The sequence below is a fragment of the Drosophila albomicans genome, chromosome X, assembly GCF_009650485.2.
Source record: "Drosophila albomicans strain 15112-1751.03 chromosome X, ASM965048v2, whole genome shotgun sequence".
In the NCBI taxonomy this organism is placed as follows: Eukaryota; Metazoa; Arthropoda; class Insecta; order Diptera; family Drosophilidae; genus Drosophila; species Drosophila albomicans.
Genome location: NC_047627.2, coordinates 32,370,835 through 32,391,097, shown reverse-complemented (window position 1 = coordinate 32,391,097; position 20,263 = coordinate 32,370,835). Strand labels below are relative to the sequence as shown.

Genomic DNA, 20,263 nt, shown 5'->3' with positions numbered 1-20,263 from the left:
ACACTTGATTTTACACTAAATGTTACATAGTTCATTTGAATTCTGGCATTTCCACTTGCTGTGGTGCTCGTTTTACAGGGTATTCGCAAAGGTTATCAAGTTGAGTATGAACTTTAAATGTGATTTCTTGTACATTGCCCTTTATTTTACAGGGTATATATTAGAGTGAACTAAATTTACAGGGTATTCAGGTTATTTTACTCTTTATTACAGGGTAAACTTAATTTACAGGGTGTTCAGCAGTTGCAACTTACTCTTGTTAACATTTCTTTCAACTTCACACTTGATTTTACACTAAATGTTACATAATTCATTTGAAGTCTGGCATAGCCATTTGCTGTGCTGCTCACTTTACAGGGTATTCGCAAAGGTGGCAAATTTCCGGCGCCACTTCTGTTGTCGCTGTCGCTGCTTCTGTTGCTGTCGCTGTTGCAACAATAATTGATAATTTGTTCGCAGGCTGTCAGGAAGTGCTGATATGCCACGCCCCCTTCCCTCCCTCTTTCCTCCTCTGATAAGCAACCTCAGTCTGTCCCCCTCCACTCCCCCCACCCCACACGTCAACCATGCCCTTTTTTGGCACCCCCTGAAAGCTTCCCTTCTCGCCCTGCGGAAAATTCCGCTGGCAGTAACTTGACAAATTTACGAAACAAAGGCCAAGGTCTTATCTTCGACACCCCCCCCCCCCCCCCCTAACAAAACTACACCTCTCCCCCCTCTCCGCTCTCTCCACTTCATTCATATTTCGCTTTTCTTCTCTTCGCAATTTCTGATAACTAAAAAAAATTGACAAAATGCGAATTGTTTGTTACCTTAATTAAATCACATATTGTTCTTGTTGTTGGCTGTTTGACCTTGACGCTTGATGTGGGGCATGTGGCAAGGTGGCATGTGGCATGTGGCAGCTTCCAATACAACAAAAAGTTTCCCTGTTCGCTTTTTTTTTATGTTATATTGTTATTTCACTATTTTGCATAGCTGTTGCATGTGGCATGTGCGGCACGTGCGTCAGGTATTTGTTGCACTTACCCGCAATTAGGTGGCACGTTAGTGCCCGCTTCGATATCGGCCACAAACACACAAAAAAAATACGATAAAATTTCATTGTCGCCACCAAAAACTTCAGAACAATGCGGAACCACAAAAGCAAACGGATTGCACTCGACTAGCAGATACCCTGTAGCATCAAGAATATACATTTTTATCAATATGAACAATTTTGTTAACATTAAAGGGTATTTACTAACTATAAATTGGCTGATTTACAGGGTATACATGGACAGAATAATTTAAATTCCAAATTTGTAGTTTTACAGGGTATATGTATAAGCAGATGCATTCGGTTGCCATTGTTCAATGTTTTTTCTTAAATTGCAGGGTATATTTAGTCGAAATTAAATTTAATTTACAACAAAACAAATAAATTCAGCTAATTTTCAGCACTTTTAAATAATTGTAATAAATTTTAAATAATTTCACTCTCATTTAAAGCTACCCTCATGCCTTATTTGATATTTTGTAGGGTATAAATAAAAGAAATTCAAACCGCAATAGCTGAAATTAACATCTGGAAAATAAAACATAATAGAAAAATATAAAATTTGAAATAAATGCATAAATAAAAAGGAAGTTTGCCACAATTGGTTTATTACAGGGTATTAAAAACGAAAGAAAGTGTGGCAAATATTTTAATTGGTTTACTATAAATATTTCAAGTGTAATAACTGAAATGAATATGTTTCAAATAAGAAAATGCTCAAAAATAAAGGAAAACTCCTTTCACAGTCTTTCATACCCTGTGTGATCGTGTTTTGCGCTGATGTGGCAACGCTGCGCCGCGGTGAGTGTCAAGAGCGCTGTTAGACTGAGCCTGCGGCGCTCTTAGAATGCGCCTAATGGCGTCTAATTAAAGTGTGGCCAGCTGCAGCTAAGCAATGTTCAATGTGCAATGCACTCGAGCCACAAATCAAGCGGAATAACCGCAACAATTGTAACGTCTATTGCCAATTACACGCACCCATACACACATACACACGTGCATAACTGCATATTCATATAATAGCATTGTTTGAAGCCGCAACAGCAGCACAGCACACAAATGAAGAGCATCACAAACACCCACGCCACACGTCACATTCATTTCGTTCGCTCTCTTCGAACGCACAAAGAGAGCGAACAAGTGCTTAACAGCGACAACGGGCTTAACAGCGCCGGTTGCAACGCACACTGTTGTCGTAACAGAGGTTCGATGGCCAACACAGCAGCGCACGAACGGCAGCCGCTGTTAAGCGTACGCTCGCTGTTAACAGATGCAAAAGCAAAGCCGAACGACGCGGACGTGCATAGTGGTTATACGGTTGCGGTAGCGAGAACGGGACAGCGTGTGTGTGTGCGACGACACAAATTCGTAATCTAAATCGAAATAATAATATCAAGAATATCGTGTAAATAAATTCTAATACGCCGGTTTTGCAACTCCATTCATCGCGAACGAAGTAAAAGCGAAAGAAAAGAAAGAAATTCACGGCCAAAAAAAGCCGCAAAATGCGCGCGTGTTTCTTGTAACCAAAAGCAAAGTTAATTCGAAAAAGAAGAAGAAGCAGCAGCTGCAAGCGAAGCAAGCAAATCAATTCTTCAGCTGCAGCAGCATTGTTTTTTTTTATTGTTGTTCTTGTTTTTTTTTGTTGTTTTGAAAAGTGAGTGAGCGTTGAAAATGCAATTGAGAAATGCATAATTAATTAATACATAATTCAAAAGCGCTACAAAAAAAGAAAAAAGAAAAGAAAAAACGCAAAAGAGAAACAGGAGCAAAGTGGTGAAGCCCGAAAAAACGGAAAGCAAAAAGAAAAAAAAGGTAACCAGCAAAATCCAAAACCAAAAAGCAAAATGCAATTCCAAATCAAATTCAACAGCATCGCTGCAAAGGCAAAAGTGCAAGCGTGTGTGTGTGTGTGTGTGTGAGTGTGTGCATAGAGATCGCTGCGTCAACCGGTTGGACCGGTTCAGCACCAACAACAACAACAACAACAATAACTACTTGCGAGCATAACAAATAGCAGAAGTAGAAAAAAAAAACACACGATTATGTTTTGGTTTTGTTATTTACACAGTGCAAGTGTACGTGTATGCGTGTGCGTGTGTGTGTGAACTAGTTCTCTTATGCATTTGCCTAGCATGGATCACTTGCCCTCTCGTTCTCTCTCCCACTAAGCTGTGCCTGCAGCTTAATTAACGCTGTTTAGCGCTCTGCATGTGCATGTGTGTGTGTGTGTGTGTGTGTGAAATGGCAATAATAACGTCGAAAAGAAAAAACAAAACAACACAGAATGCAAAACGGGCGCAGTTAAAACAATCATTATGCTCAATACCCGGTTCAACCGGTTCAAGTAGCAAAAAAAAAAACGCAAACAAGTAAAATAAAAAGCAAGCGGCGATCATCACATACAATAAAATGGCCAATTTAAAAAGCCAAAATGAATCACAATGCAAATTGCATTTGCATGGCCAAAACATACAGAAAAACGAAAAAACAAAAACGCAACGCTGCAAAAAAAAAAAGAAAAAAAAAACTGCAACTCCAATAACAACAACAACAATAACAAGAAGCAGAACAAAACTTGTTCTTGTTGCGTTCGCTGTCGACGTCGCCGCTGGCAGCGCTGCTTGGCTGCGTGTAATTGACGTTTGCCAAAAGTGAAAAAGAAAGCAGCAGCAGAAGCAGAATACGTTGACTGCGGCAGCGATGTGTGCTTAAAGCTGTCGTTGTTGTTCTTGTTGTTGTTGTCGTTGTCATGTTTTTGGCAAAGCAGCGAGTGTGAGTGTGAGTGCGAGAGAGAGACAGAGAAAAGGACAATTCCCATGCCCATGTGCTTTTGTGTTTTACTTATGTTTGTGTGTGTGTATGTTTGTGCTCTCCGTTAATGAAGTTGTGTCTGACAGAAACAGAAGGAGACGAAAATAAAGAAGCAACATAATAATAATAATAAGAAGCACTGCAAGCAGATGAGCAAGAAGAAGCAGCGAGCAAGGTGATTAGCAGCTACAAAAAGACATGACCCCTAAATGAATGGGGGAAGGTGGTGGTGGAGGAGGAGGAAGGGGAATGAAAGGGAGATGGAGAGGGGACAACAACAAAATTAAAACTCCGGCCAAGCACTAAAAATGTTAATATTCCATGTAATTTGAGGTGAATTCACTGTTAAGCCAAAAGAGACAGCAAAAAAGAATTTAATGGAAAATGAAAACGAAAGAAATGTAAGAAACAGGACAAATTTTCAAATTGGAGTATAAGAAGAAGAAGCAGTGTTAATTGGAACTGGAATGAGTGGAATGTATTGGAAAGTAATAGCTAAGAAATGCTAAGAATAATATTAAATTCAAAAGTAATAGAAACTTGAAGCAAATAGAAATATATGAAAAAAAATAGTAATTAGAAAAGTTTTTCGCATTAAGAGACAACAAGAACAATTTGCTTTCACTCTTTCTGAAAGAATTCGCAGAGTAAACAAAAAAGATTTCACAGCCTGCGGCAACAGACAAAAAACAAAAAAACAAAAAAAACGCGATAATTACAAAATTAGCATATAGCGTTAATGGAAATCGAATCGATTGATTTAACTTCATGAGAAAGAGCTTTGGAAATGATGAATTAAAATTATGTTTCATCTATTTTCTCGGTCCAAAATTTTGAGGAATGCGAAATTTGCCAATTCAAATTCAATTTGAATCACACGACTCCACTTAACAGAGCGAGATAGAACGAGATAGAGCGAGAGCGAAGATCACGATGCTTTGCAAGTAAAGTGTTTGGCAGAGGGGGGGTGAAGTAAGAGTCTCTTTTGCAGCTGCCCCAAAAAAAAAAAAAGAGAAGCTTTTCCCATCCTCTTCTATTGTTGCTGTGTTGTTGTTGTCCTCTTCTGCAGCATCTTCGTGCTCTCCGCTTCTTCTTCTTCATCTTCATCTTCGTGGTGCTCTTCAACTTTAAACTTCTTTGGCTTCAAGTCGTGTCCAAAGCTTTGGCTGCGAAATTAATGTGTTCGTTGTTGTTGTTTGTATTATTGTGTGTGTGCTCTTAGTAATTTTAGGCTCAGGTTATCGCTTAAGCGTTGCTTCTTCTGTTACGAAAAGCGGCTGAAGCATCACACACACACACACACACACATAGACAAACACATGTGTGTTCTCGTTATAAAGGAAACATCGCAAAAGCAAAAGCAAAGCCAACAAATTCTAAAAGGAAACCGCTTCAGCTGCAGCGCAAAATCAATTGCGTTTATGCGTGTGTTTTTTACGCGATAAAGCATTTGATGAGATCACAATAATTCAATTAATTGCCAGCTGTGTTGGTTTAATTCAAAATTGAAATTATCGGAAATAGATTTTATTCTTTTCTATTACACTTTTTAAATGCATTACTAACGGATATATGATAAATCGAACGTTATCTATATTATTTTAATGATGTCCCTTAGTAATAATAATAATATAGTAAAGTTGATAATGCTTCTTTTTTGGCATTCATAAAAAGTTTCGCTTTTATCTAATTTTTATTACACTTTGAAGACTATTTATGACAATTACGCCAAGTTATTTAGTTTATCTTCCAACAGTCGTTTATAGAATCTAACATTAAAAATTCAGTTAACTCAGTAATTACTTTCGTGCAATGTAAAATTGATAGTGTTTTTTTTTCGGATTCGTAAAAACGAAACTTTTATCAATTTCTTATTACACTTAAAAGTCTATTTATGATAATTATGCCAAGCTATTTAGTTTATCTGAGTAAAGAATTTAACACTATCAAAAAAAATTTATTAATTATGATCATGCATTGTAATAATATAGTAATGTTGATAATGCTTCATTTTTGGTATTCATGCAATGTAATAATATAGCAAAATTGATAGTGTTTTTTCGGATTCGTAAAAACGAAACTTTTATCAATTTCCTATTACACTTTAAAGTCTATTTATGATAATATATTCAGTTTATCTGCCAACAGTCTATTATTGAATTTAACATTATCATTTCAGTTAAAAGGATAGGTAGTTATGATCATGCGATGTACTATTCGTAATAACGAAACTTTTATCTATTTTCTATTACACTTTAAAGTGTTCGTATTATAATTATTTCAAGCTATTCAGTTTATCTGCTAAAAGTAGTTGAACATTATTAATTCTTGAACATTATCAATTCTGTTAAAAAACTCAGGAATTACTTTCGTGCAATATAAAATTAATAGTGTTTTTAACAAAACTTTTATCAATTTTTTATTACACTTTAAAGTCTATCTGCCAACAGTCTATTATTGAATTTAACATTACCATTTCAGTTAAAAGACTAGGTAGTTATGATCATGCAATGTACTATTCGTAAAAACGAAACTTTTATCTATTTTCTATTACACTTTAAAGTGTTCGTATGATAATTATTTCAAGCTATTCAGTTTATCTGCTAAAAGTCGTTTATAGAATTGAACATTATCATTTGAGTTAAAAAATAGTAACACGCTGATAGCTGATAGTTGTTGTGTTTTTGTAATCATGATAAGTTGATAACATTGCTCATTATGGCGATAATTCGCAAACTAACATTTTCAATGCACACAAAATATGCGAGTCATGCTCAACTTGAAGCGCACAACTTCTCATTTCATTTCACTTTGCTTTGGTCATTTGGTGTTTGCATGCTGTCGACTGTCGACGCCAACTGTCGACCACGTGTAAACGGCATACAAAACGGGAACATGGAAATGTTTTGTACCTCGGGCCAGCGCCAAAAATGGAGCGACAACAACAACAACCAGAAGAAGAAGTGGAGGGGGAAAAAAAAACAGTGACGACGACGAACAAAACCGAATGCAACAAGCGAACGACACAAAACTGGACGTTGGCTTCCAGAGAGTCCGATAGGAGTACAGTGTGTGGAAAGGGGCGGGGGGCGGAGTAGTGCAGTGGAGTTGTCAGTGTGTGTGTGTGTGTTGTGTGGAGTTTTGGAGTTACGCGCTAAGCCAACAACAATCAAAACTTGTTTTTGGCGATGATTAAGGCAGCGCAGCAGCAGCGACAGCAACGAAGAAGAAGAAGAGGAAGAATTACAGCAACAACAAGAAGTAAAAGAAGAAGCAGAAACAGGCCAAAGGCAAAGGCAGCTGGAAGTGTGGAGGCCAAAGCTAAACTCGTGTCGATGATGAGGCAACAACAACAACAACAACAACAACATTTCTTTCCACCTCTTCTTCTTCATCTTCTGCTTCGTGTTTGCCTTTCAAACATCGTCGTCGCTGTTGTTGTTGTTGTTGCGTTGTCAGTACAGTTTGCCGTTTCTTAGCTTCCTGATCGATGACTCTTGATAAGGAAATTTTTAGAGACACCCCAAATAAGTTGAGCAAAAAGAAAACTGTTACTAAATGTTAAATGTATACTATAATCTCTATATTATTATAGTATTTTTATTATTATATTATAATATATTATATATATATATTATTATAGTATTATTATTATTATATTATAATATATTATATATATATATATATATTATTATATATTATAAAGAAATTTCGTTTGAAACTATATTACAGAGAATTATTTTGATTTCGCTGTAATTTTCATAATTATTGAATGTATATTTGAAATTTTGACTTAATTATTAGTTACTTGACAAATATAAAGTTCAGAAAATATTAGAAACTTATAAACTTATATAATTATTATTATATTATATTATTATAATATATTATAATTATATTCTTGTCATTTTGACATAATTAGTTAGTATTTACTTGATAATTACAAAGTTCAGGAAATATTCGTTTATTTAAAGTCAATTTTTAGGAATATTAATCGGTTTACCAATTTCAGTTTGAATAATAGTCTATCAAAAATGTTAAATCAATCGATAAACTAATTGACAGTTAATCGACTGTTGTTTGACTGCGAATTAACGGCAAAATATTTAAAATCAGCTTGTTATATGCAAAACGAAATACTTAAAACAGAATACTTAAATAGGGAATTTGAGACACGAACGTTGAGCATTTAGTGTCTTGTCTTCATGTTTATAAACATGCTCATCATTTTTATCTTTTTTTTTCATATAAAAACTTAGGAAAACAAAATTGAAAATGAACAATTGTATAGATAATATAGATAGATAATAATAAAGGTGATTAAAGTATTTTATATATCTTCGAACTGAATCAACAAAAGATTATAATCGAAATCGAGGCATTTATAGATTTCGTCAGATAAGGCAACACTCCACAAAAACAAATATTGACTAAATATAATCGAAGACAATGAATTGAGTTCGTGATAAAGACGAATTTCTGTAGAAAATGTGAATCAGAATTTCGAGTTTTGTATGAGTTCACAGCTTGGCATTTCTTTAACGAACTTCAGACGACTTTTTTTTGGCTTTAGGAAAACAATATTATCCTTAGAATTTTTTTTAAACACAATTCTTATAAAGAAAAATTCATTTGCTTAAAATCTTATTGGCAAAAGCAAAATTTTTATAGCTACAGTTCTCAAGTAAATTACAGGGTATTCTTCATCGCATAAACAAACTCGTATTTATCATATATATGTATAAATTTGGAATCATAAATCGGAATCGACGTCTTGATTGACACTTTTTTATCTGCTTCTTCTTCATCTCCGTCTTCTAAATTAACGCGATGCTTAAATAATTTTTTGTTTTTTTGTTTTTTCATCATTTCAATTTGAGTTGTAGTTTATCATCATTGTTGTTGTTGTTATGCTTTTGATTCATCGCTCGTTGTTGTTGTTATTTTTATTGTTTATTGTTCTTCTGCGCCTACGCGCCAGTTACTTTTTCTTCTGCTTTGTCTCACACACGTTTGCCCCGTACCTGAATTTTTATTTGCTCTGTCTCGCTCTTGCTCTCAGTCCCGCATTCTGTTTTGTTTACTCCTTCTTTTGTGCATCTCTTCGTCTGTTACTTGCGCTCGCTCGCTCTCTCTCTCTCTCGCTCGCATTTCGGCGATCAATCAAACTCCAACTCAAACTCAAACTCAAACTTGAACGCAACACGCAACTCGAACCGCAGCTTGCAACTCAAACCAAAAATAAGATACGCTCTCTTCATATCTTCTCTTTTCTCTCTCTCTCTGATCTTTGCAGTGTTTCAAATTGTGAATCCTTCGAGGGAATATCCATGGATCGCAGCCATTTGCCATGCAAATTCTTAACAATAAGGTGAGTCATAATAAACTGTTTTTAAATATGTATTTTAATTAGGGGAACTCTTTGGGGATTAAAACGTTTCTAATCCCAGCTGTGTATACAGAGCTCGATAAGAAAACCATTTGTTGAAAAACAAATTGAAGTTCTTTTTTTTTTCATTTTGGAAATCAGTTTATCCAACTCGCGTAACTCGATAAGACTCGACAAATATTGAGTTACCAAAACGGAACCAATAAAAATCCAACCAAACACAATAAATTTCAAGTACCTGTCAAAAGGGCACTCGTTTAATTGATTTATGAAAAAAACAAAGTGGAGAATGGAAAATGCTGAATGCCATGAAAATGATATCGAACTTTGATAACCAAAATTTGAGGGTATATGGTATATATAGAGTTTTTTTTAGAGTTGTAGAAAAATGTGAGAAAAGAATTAAGTTCTTCGATAACCAAAACTTGAGTGTATAAATATATATATCAGTTTTTTTAGAGTTTAAGTTGTACTTGAAAAATGTGATCATCACTGGTAAAAAGAATCAAATTCTTAATGAAATGATATCGAACTTCGATAACCAAAAATAGAGTTTTTTAGAGTTGTAGAAAAATGTGATTATCAATGGAGAAAAGAATTCAATTCTTCAATAACCAAAACTTGAGTGTATAAATATATATATCAGTTTTTTAGAGTTAAAGTTGTACTGGAAAAATGTGATCATCAATGGAGAAAAGAATCAAATTCTTGATGAAATGATATCGAACTTCGATAACCAAAATTTGAGGGTATATGAATATATAGAGATTTTTTTAGAGTTGTAGAAAAATGTGATTATCAATGATTAATCAAGAAAAGAATTAAATTCTTCGATAACCAAAACTTGAGTGTATAAATATATATAGTTTATTTTAGAGTTGAAGTTATTTAAAGAGAAAAATAATCATATTCTTCGATAACCAAAACTTGAGTGTATAAATATATATATCAGTTTTTTTAGAGTTAAAGTTGTACTGGAAAAATGTGATCATCACTGGTAAAAAGAATCAAATTCTTTGGGGCGTTAAGAAGAAGAAACAAGTGTAACAATAGAAGAGAAGGAGAGAGGGAAGAGAGAGGGAAGAGAGAGGAAGCAAATGGCCCACATATGTTGAAACGTTTCGGATATCAAATAACGCGAAAAAATGCCCCGTCTAGACCCGAACTGAAGTGTCAGAAGCGTATATGTGAGAGTGTATAAGTGTGTGTGTGTGTGTCTGAGTGTATGTGTGTGTGCAAGTGTTGTGTGCGGCTATTGAACTTGAGTTTTGGGTGTGCAAAGGAGCGAACGCGTCAGGAAAGAAGAAGCAAAGTGTTGACAAAGTCGCATTCAATGCGAATGCGACTTCAAAAAGACACTTCAAGAGCGTGTGTATGTGTGTGTGTAGTAAGTGTAAGTGTGTAAATGTGTGTGTGCCTGTTACTTGTATATCATTTACTCATAAATTTAAACGTCATTTGACAAATATGGCGTCACACGAAATGTCTTCGATAGCGAGTGGAAAACGAAGCGGAATTCAAATGATTTATACACACACATATGAAGAAGTAGAAGAAGAAGAAGAGGAGGATGAAGAAGAAGAAGAAGAGGTAGAGAGTACCGGAATATTTGGCAACTACAACTACACAATGGGAATGGGAATGAAAATGGGAATGGCATCTAAGCAATAATCATTATATTATTTTAATATAATAACAAACTTCAGACACGAACACACAACAACTCTAACTCTAACAACAACAACGACAACTCTGGCAAGTACAACTCCTAACGGGAAAGAGAAACAGGAAAGGAAATGAAAACGCAGTCAAGCAGCTGGGCAACTCCTTGGGATCGCTTTTGCCTTGGCGTGCTTGGCTGTCATGATTATAAGGTTTAGAATTCACTCCTCCCTACTTCCTCTTCCCCACCCACAGTACAAATACAACTACAACTACAACTACAACTAACAATACACACTTACACGTCATGGGGAAGTCGTTATGAGTGGAAGAAGAAGCCACAACAAGAACCGCACAAGTCGAGCATTTGTTGCAAGTTGGCGGCTAACCAATAATATTGGAGACCATTTGCTGGCAAAGCTCTGACAGCTGATGGAGCTCCCGAGAATGAGATGGCAATAGAGAAAGACTGAAAGAGATGGAGAGAGAGAGAGAACTGGGAGAGAAAGGTAGCGAAAAAGCCAAGCAAGAGTTACGATGTCTAGGCAGGAATTGGGGACAGAGATGGAAGTTGAAGGAGGAGAGAAATACGTACATAGATTGAGAGAAAGCGACAGAGAGAGAGAGAAAGAGAGATATATCTCTAGAGAGATAGAGAAAGGTAGCGAAAAAGTCAAGCAAGAGTTTCGATGTCTAGGCAGGAATTGGGAACAGAGAAGGAAGTTGAAGGAGGAGAGAAATACGCACATAAATTGACAGAGAGCGAGAGAGACAAAGACAAAGAAAGAGAGAGATATCTCTCTAGAGAGATAGAGAAAGGTATTGCGAAGTTTTGGTCTAAAAAATGCGTTAAGGACATAAAAGTCTAGATGTTAGAAAACACACATCTTGATTTCAAGAACATTTGAATTTCTTATTTATTAGAGAAAAAATCTTTTAATTTAAAGACTCAAAATATTATTATAAGATCGTAAAAATAGTACATTATATTTGATTGCCTTTTTAACTATTTTATTTATTATTTAATTAGCGCATTCAGTTATTCAGTTTTTTACTTACAAAATATTATATTTAATAGAATAAGAATATAATAAGTTAAATGATTTTGAAAGAAAGAGCTGAAAAGCACTTAAGATGTTAAGGAAATAATTAAATAATTGTATTTTATTTAATAACAAAAAATGAATTGCAGATTGACTAAGAAAGTATTCTTAGTTTTTAGTTGAAGAATGCTAAAAAAGCTAACGAAATAATTACTACATATAAGAAAGCAGCTTTAATATACCATATAATGCACATATTTGATAATCTTGTATTATCTAAAAGCACATACGATTTTTAGGAAAGAACTAAGTATTATATAATATTTTGTTTATTAACCAAAATAATTAAAAATTTAGAGATAGTTTTCAAAGTCGAAGGACGCTAAGAATAGCTTACAAAACACAGACTATCTATAAGAAAGGAGCTTTAATATAAAATGCACATTTGTTATTTTTGTATTAAATATATATTGTTCAATATACTTTTATAACTTGTGGGAAATTTTCCCACAGCTTTTTCAACTTTGCAAAGAAATACTTAAGATTGTTACAGAAATAAAACCCCATATACTATATTTAGTATATTAAATGTGTAATGGTATATTTTCACGTTTCGATCGATGGAATACTAAAGTATTTCGGTATATGTTTATATATGTATGATATTTAATCGACTATTTAAAAGTCGTTATTATGCTTAAAAACTACAAAAGTTTGCAAATGCTTTCGGAAATAATCGTAAACTATTTTCAATTTTTTCGCTTAGCATACAAATATGTACCAAAAAAATACCAAAGCAGACTTATAATTTTGTATTTAACATATTCGACATTGAGTTGATATTTAATTCCAAGGATTTCAAATGTCTACAAAAATAACCATAAATTGTTTCACACTTTTTAGTTGAGAAATGAATACCATAAAATATACCATAAGCAGACTTGGTATTTAATGAACAAAGTAGTATTTTAAGAACATATTTGACAGTGAGTTGATATTTAATTACAAGAATTTCAATATCCATAAATTGTTTCAAATTTTTTTAGTTGAAAACAAATACCATAAAATATACCATATTTTATACCAGACTTGGTATTTAATGAACAAAGTAGTATTTTAAGAACATATTTGGCATTGAGTTGATATTTCATTACAAGAATTTCAAATGTCTTCAAAAATATCCATAAATTGTTTCAAACTTTTTTAGTTGAAAACAAATACCATAAGCAGACTTGGTATTTAATGAACAAAGTAGTATTTTAAGAACATATTCGACTGTAAGTTGCTGAGCTTTTGTCTTTAGTTAGCTGTAAGAACTGTCTTTGGTAGTTTTTCCGTTTCGAATCGCAGAGACATTTAAATGAGGTTCTAATGCCCGTTGGAATCCCTTCGAACATTTGTCAGTGTCAACTTAAATGGCATTTTGTTAAAGAAGCAAACCTGAAGCTGTCACAAAACATATGTTGCACACTAAAAGGTTGATAAGTCTCTACATTGCCTTATGAATCGATGGATGAAGAGAAATGAAGATGCTTAGGGAAATTGTGAAATGAAGAAGAAAAAGAAAATGTTTGAATTCAAAATGTGACTTTGATCGCGTAAGTTTTTCCTTTTTCTTTATTTGCATTGAAAAGTGGAAAAAGAGGAACTCGCTGCTGTTGCACTTGTTGCAATGTCTGGGGGTCCGGCAAAATGCTTTTGCTGCTGCTGTTGCTGGTCATAAATCAAGTGCCAAAACTGCAGACAGTAGAGGGAGAGAGAGAGAGAAGGGGGGAAGAGAGAGAGAGAGACCGTTATGTCAAGTGGCAGTCAAGCGAAGGAGAACGAACTTGAAAAACTGCCTGCCACAAGTGCAACTCATATATGTATCTTTTTTAGTTGTATCTGTATCTGTATCTGCATCTGTATCTGCATCTGCAGCTGTATATCTATAAGTATGCATGAGAGAATATTCAACCCTCAGCTTCATCTCTGGCATATAAACTATTCCCCATCGCGCAGCCTTTTTGTCGCTTTGTGCAAATTTGCAGACACAAAACGCAGATATTTCCACACACGCACATTTAATCATTTCTTTTGTGGCCCCAAAGCAAAGCAAAGCAGAGAAGAAGAAGAAGAAGAAGCAACAACACCCACCCAAGAAAAATATCTTCGACTCTGGTCTCTGAGCACAATTATAATGTCAAGTTGATTGTACTCTATCCAAAAGTAAATATGAAGCATTATCTCGATGAAGTTCTGAAGTTCGTTCTTCGCTTTCTCTCTCTCTCCCCTTCTCTTTCTCTCTGGCGAAGAATGCCACTCTAAACAAGATAATTGGTCAGCATTTTAAGTGCATTCTTTTGCGAACAAAGGTTTCTCAGATCTGCAATTTATATACTATTTAAACTCTTCAATGAAAGGGCTTTCTAAAGTTTATTTCAATTGCATTGCTGAAATTGTTTTTACAATATTTTAGCCAAATAACCTCAACAGAAACTTACAAAATGTATTATTATATTGTGAACCAAATTAATTTAAATTATTTCTGAAGAGTTCACTTTTGAAAAACTCAAAAATTGATTCTTGAATTTTAAGTGAAATTTTTCTAGAATATTTTAGAAGAGAAACTCTGAAATATATTATATAATATGAATAATTCGTATATTTCTCTACTTTCATAAATAGTTTGAGAATGCTATGGAAAAATTATCTCTAAAAAGATTGCAAAATATATTCTTATATTTTCTAGTAAAATTGTTTTACAACGTTTTAAAATTTGATTCTTGAATTTTAAGTGAAATTGTTCAAGAATATTTTAGAAGAATAATCGGAAGAGAAAATCTGAAATATATTATTATTATATTCTTATCAAAATTGTTTGTTATAATAATTCCTATATATCTCTTCTCTCTACGGAAAAATAATCTCCAAAAAGATTCTAAAATGTATTCTTCTATTTTTTAGTATAATTGTCTTACAACATTTTAGGAGAATAATCTGAAGGAAAAGTGCAAACTTGTTTCAAAATATTTTATAATAATAAGGAGGACAACTGGAAAATTTAATCATACATATGTTTTTATTAAAATTGTTTTAGCATGTCAGAGTAAACAAATTTTCTCGAAAAATTTTAAAATATATTCTTATATTTTATTGAAATTTTAGAAGAATAATCGGAAGAGAAAATCTGAAATATATTATTATTATATTCTTAGCAAAATTGTTTGTTATAAAAAGAATAATTATAATATTTATCTTCTTAAATTGTTTGAGAATGTTATGGAAAAATTCTCGAAAAATTTTAAAATATATTCTTATATTTTATAGAAATTGTTTACAATATTTTAGAAAAGTAATCTGAATTTTTAATTTGAAATTTGTTTTAGAATATTTGTAAAGAATACTTCTATTCTATTTTAAAGTATTTCTATTATTTGCTTATTGACTAAATTCAACACTGAGTTTCAATGAACTCTCTTTATGCGATTAGCAAATTATTTAGGAAAACGAAAATGAAGTGCCTCAACTTTCCAGTTAACTGAGTTGAATCTAAAGTGTTTTTCCCTCAATTGTTTTTGTTTTTTTTTTTTTGTGTTTGTGTTTCTTCCGTAATGTTACTTTTGCATAATAAGCTATACGAATTTTCATTGTTTACGCGAAATGTTGCCCCAAAATGATTTTCAAGTCGAAAGAATTTGTCAAGTTGCCCGCTCGCTTCAATAATGATAATTTCCGTCGATTTTCAAGCTGATTAACGAACTGAATTTTCCTTCTCTTCGTTGTTGTTTTTTGTTGTTGTGTGTGTGTGTGTTTGATTGTTGAAATTTGTTTGAATTTGTCAATTCATTATTTAGCATGAAAATGGAAAGTGTGTCGCTGATTTAAAAAGTAAACAATTTCCATGAAATCGAATGAAAATTTCTCACAAAAGGAGACGCAAAAAAAAAGGACTTTTTTCAGGCGGAGGGGGGGAGAGGAAAGCGAGTTGAAATATGTGCAAAATCAATCAATAAACTCAAATTGCGTCCGAGTTTGGCAAGCAAAATATTTAAATTGCATTTTCATGTGATCCTTGCTTGCGTTCGTTTCTCGCTTCTCGTTTTTCCATTTCCCATTTCCCATTTGCACATTTTTTGTTTTTTTCGTTTTTTTGTTGTCGCTGTGTAAAATCCATATGTCAAATGTTTTCATAAATATGTATGTATGTACTCACGCATTTATTACAAAACATTTATGAGCTTGACTTTTTATTTATGTGTTCATCGCTGTTTTTTGTTGTCTGCTTGTTACTTGCTTTAAATAAATTTCAATTGTTAATCTTATCGCTCGCCACGCGGTCTTGTTGAAATCAATGCCATAAATTTCACAGAAAACCAAATCAAATGAGTGTAAAAATAACGAAGAATACTTCATGGAGATGCCTTTCAAACAGCAAACAGCAGAAGGCAGAAAACAGACATCGTGACAGCAGATAGCGTATCTTATTACACCTGGAGCCAGATTGGACTTGCCACAAATCAATGAAGTAGTTATAGTCCTACAACTCACTCCAAATCGCAACTCGCAACTGTATCTTGTTTGCTTCACTTTCAATACTCTGCACTCATCAGATTGATCGAATGGGGTGTGTTGAATGCAGCTGGCAGTAAAGGGTTAATGGTGAAATATGGTAACACTTTTTTTTATATTTTAATTGAGAGTTCTTTTTGTAAAGTATTGAATAAAGTATTAATATTTCGTTGGAGTAAAAAGTTAAGGCAGTGAAGGGTTAATGATGAAATATGGTAACACGTTATATATTTTATTTGAGAGTTCTTTGTATAAAGTATTGAATGAAAGTTTATTAATATTTCGTTGGAGTAAAGAGTTAATGATGAAATATGGTAACACTTTTTTTTATATTTTATTTGAGAGTTCTTTTTGTAAAGTATTCAATAAAAGTATTAATATGATGAAATATGGTAACACTTTTTTTATATTTTATTTGAGAGTTCTTTGTATAAAGTATTGAATGAAAGTTTATTAATATTTCGTTGGCAGTAAAGGGTTAATGATGAAATATGGTAACACTTTTTTTTATATTTTATTTGAGAGTTCTTTTTGTAAAGTATTGAATGCAAGTTTATTAATATTTCGTTGGAGTAAAGAGTTAAGGCAGTGAAGGGTTAATGATGAAATATGGTAACACCTTTTTTATATTTTACTTGAGTTATTTTTGTATTAAGAATTGAATGCACGTTTATTAATATAATATTTTGTTGGAGTAAAGAGTTAGGGCAGTGAAGGGTTAATGATGAAATATGGTAACACTTTTTATATTTTATTTGAGAGTTCTTTGTATAAAGTATTGAATGAAAGTTTATTAATATTTCGTTGGAGTAAAGAGTTAAGGCAGTGAAGGGTTAATGATGAAATATGGTAACACCTTTTTTATATTTTACTTGAGTTATTTTTGTATTAAGAATTGAATGCACGTTTATTAATATAATATTTCGTTGGAGTAAAGAGTTAAGGCAGTGAAGGGTTAATGATGAAATATGGTAACACTTTTTTTCTATTTTAATTGAGAGTTCTTTTTGTAAAGTATTGAATGAAAGTATTAATATTTCGTTGGAGTAAAGAGTTAAGGCAGTGAAGGGTTAAATATGAAATATGATAACACTTTTTTTATATATTATTTGAGAGTTCCTTTTGTAAAGTATTGAATGAAAGTTTATTAAAGGTGGAATATTGCAAAAATCTTTTCTTTATTTTTATTTTTTTAGTGTCATTAATATTTTAAATACGAGTTGAAGTGTTTTTCTTGAGTATCGAACAAAAGTATTAATACTTATTTGAAGATAAGAGTTTAGGCAATAAAGGTTTAATTATGAAATATCAGATACCATATTCTCCAGATCTTAACGTAATTGAAAATGTTTGGGGCTAGCTAAAACTGAAAATAAGAAAACAATAACTGAAGCTTAAAATAAGCTTGGAGTGAGTTTTCTTTGAAGAAAGGTATAAAGATACCTTATTATCATCCTTATTATTACTAGCAAAGGAGGCAGAACTCATTAGTGAAATTATTTTATTTTATTTCTTATAACACCAACTAAAAAATAAAATAAAAAAAAAATTGCATTTCTTATAAAAAATTCAAAAGCTTAAAAGCGTCTTTTGCTCCTTATTTTGAGTAGCTTGAAGAAAGTTTGTGAAAAACATCATTTTGTTAAATGTTTATAATCATTTAAATATTGTATTAAAATTACCATTAAATACCAAATATATTTGCATATTCACTTTATTTCAATTCTCAATTGAATTCATGCTTTTTAGCTACTAAATTTGTGAAACAGAATCGGTTTTCATACTCACTTTACAGGGTATTTGCTAGACTAGAATTGTGTGCGTATGAAGTAGCACTTTTCTAGTATTTGTTTAGTCTATTTTTACGATACTTTTGTTTTATTTTTAGCTGCTGTCTTTCGGTGCTTCAGCTTCAGCATCAGCTTCATCTTCAGCTGTATCCATCTCTCTGGGCACAAGACAAAGCCATTGCCACAGGCAGTCTGTGTGCCTCTTGTTGCTGCCTCTTACTTTGCGGTTCTTCTTCTTCTTCGTCTTCTTCTGTGGCATGCAACTCGCTCTTTCGCTGGCAACACGCGCGCATCAATTTTACGCATAAAAAAAAACAGTGCTTATATGCGGGAGAAGGGGAGGAGGGGGCGACAAGAAGTAAACGCTGAGAAAGCAACAATCGCAGCAACAATTTTCCCCTCTCGATTCCCTCTCTGCTGCTTCTTCCTCTTCACCCCCAACTCCATTGCCCGCAGCCCTTATCACAAAGTGTCGAGGTATCTTCAAGTGTAATGAGGCGCGGCCGTTGGAATGGCAAATGCCAAGGGGAAGCGTGGGGAGGAGGGAGAGGAAAGTAGTGTGTGAGAGCGTTGGAGGCGTGGCAGCGAAGGCAGAGTGTGGGGACAGTTTAGGGTCGTCGGCATCTTCTTTTCAATTTGCTTTTCACTTTGCTGGCGCATAATTTTTTTTCTGTTTTTTTTTTTTTTCAATTCTTTAGTTTATTTTCTTTTTTCCATTTTCATACTTTATTTTTTTTTTTTTGGCTTTTGAAGCTTGACGACGACGACGTCGCGACGTTGTCGCTGATAACACAAAATCAATAAGTAATAAGATAACGGTAACCCCAAATAGCAAACTGTGTGTGTGTGTTAGTGTATGTGTGTGTGTGTGAGTGTGTGTGTGTGTGCTGTATTTGCCGTCTGATAAGCAGCGAGTTCTCGCCCTCATCTCACCTCGTCGGCAACGTGAATGCAGCAGAAGCGGCAACGTTTGCTTCTTTAAATGACAATCGCAATGAAAATGTTTCGTGGCAACACTGAAACAACAACAACAACAACAACAGGAACAACAAACAGCAGAAGATGTTGTCGATATCGATGATGATGATGATGATGAAAACGACTACAGACAGCGGTTCAATAATTGCGCCGCTGCACAGTGGTGTAATTGCAATGAAAACTGCACAGAAATCTCAAAAAAAGATTTGTTAAACAAAACTTTTCGAAGAGCTAAGCAACTTTATTTATTTTGCTAGGCTTCTCTTTAAGATTTATTTTATCTAGAAATAAATTTCATCTTAATTTATTGAAATACGATTTTAGTAACTGATTTGACAATCTGGTATATTTTTCACGGAATGTATTACTTTATTAATATACCAAAAATATGATTCAGTATGTTTTAGTATTTTTTGGTATATTAGTTTAGTATAATTAATTTGACATATTTAATGTAAAATGTTATAGTATATCGATATACCAAATATACGGCATATATTTTCAGTATTTTTTTAGTATATTAATTTGAAATACGATTTTAGTACCTGCTTTGGCTGACAATCTGGTATATTTTTCACCTCATGGTATATGTGGGATGTATTACTTTATCAATATACCAAAAATATGATTCAGTATATTTTAGTATATTAATTTAGTATAATTCATTTGACATATTTAATGAAAAATGTTATAGTATATCGATATACCAAATATACGGCACATATTTTCAGTATTTTTCCGGTATATTAATTTGACATTATTTTCAGAATAATGTTATAGTATGCCAATATACCAATTGGTATATTTGTAGTATTTTTACGGTATATTAATTTAGTATATTTTAAGAATAATAGCACTGTTTAGGCGACTAATTTGAAGTTTTCTACACACTCTTCAATGTCTGACGTTTTCTGTAGATAAATTGGTTATTGAAAACAATTATGAATTCTCATAAGAGTAGAAAACTTTTTTAAATAATACAATTTATTAGTTCTAC

The 20,263-nt window shown here is 33.1% G+C and overlaps 1 protein-coding gene across 2 annotated transcripts in view; it reads left to right on the top strand.

Moving 5' to 3' along the window:
* Positions 1 to 2,309: 2,309 nt before the first annotated feature.
* The window catches only part of LOC117578314 (uncharacterized), a 248,952-nt gene continuing 230,998 nt past the window's right edge, over positions 2,310 to 20,263 (top strand). For both annotated transcript variants that reach the window (XR_007955692.1, XM_034263768.2), the window contains exons 1-2: positions 2,310 to 2,854; positions 9,150 to 9,224. The gene's annotated coding sequence lies outside the window, so the exon portion shown is untranslated. The remainder of the gene's footprint in view (positions 2,855 to 9,149; positions 9,225 to 20,263) is intronic.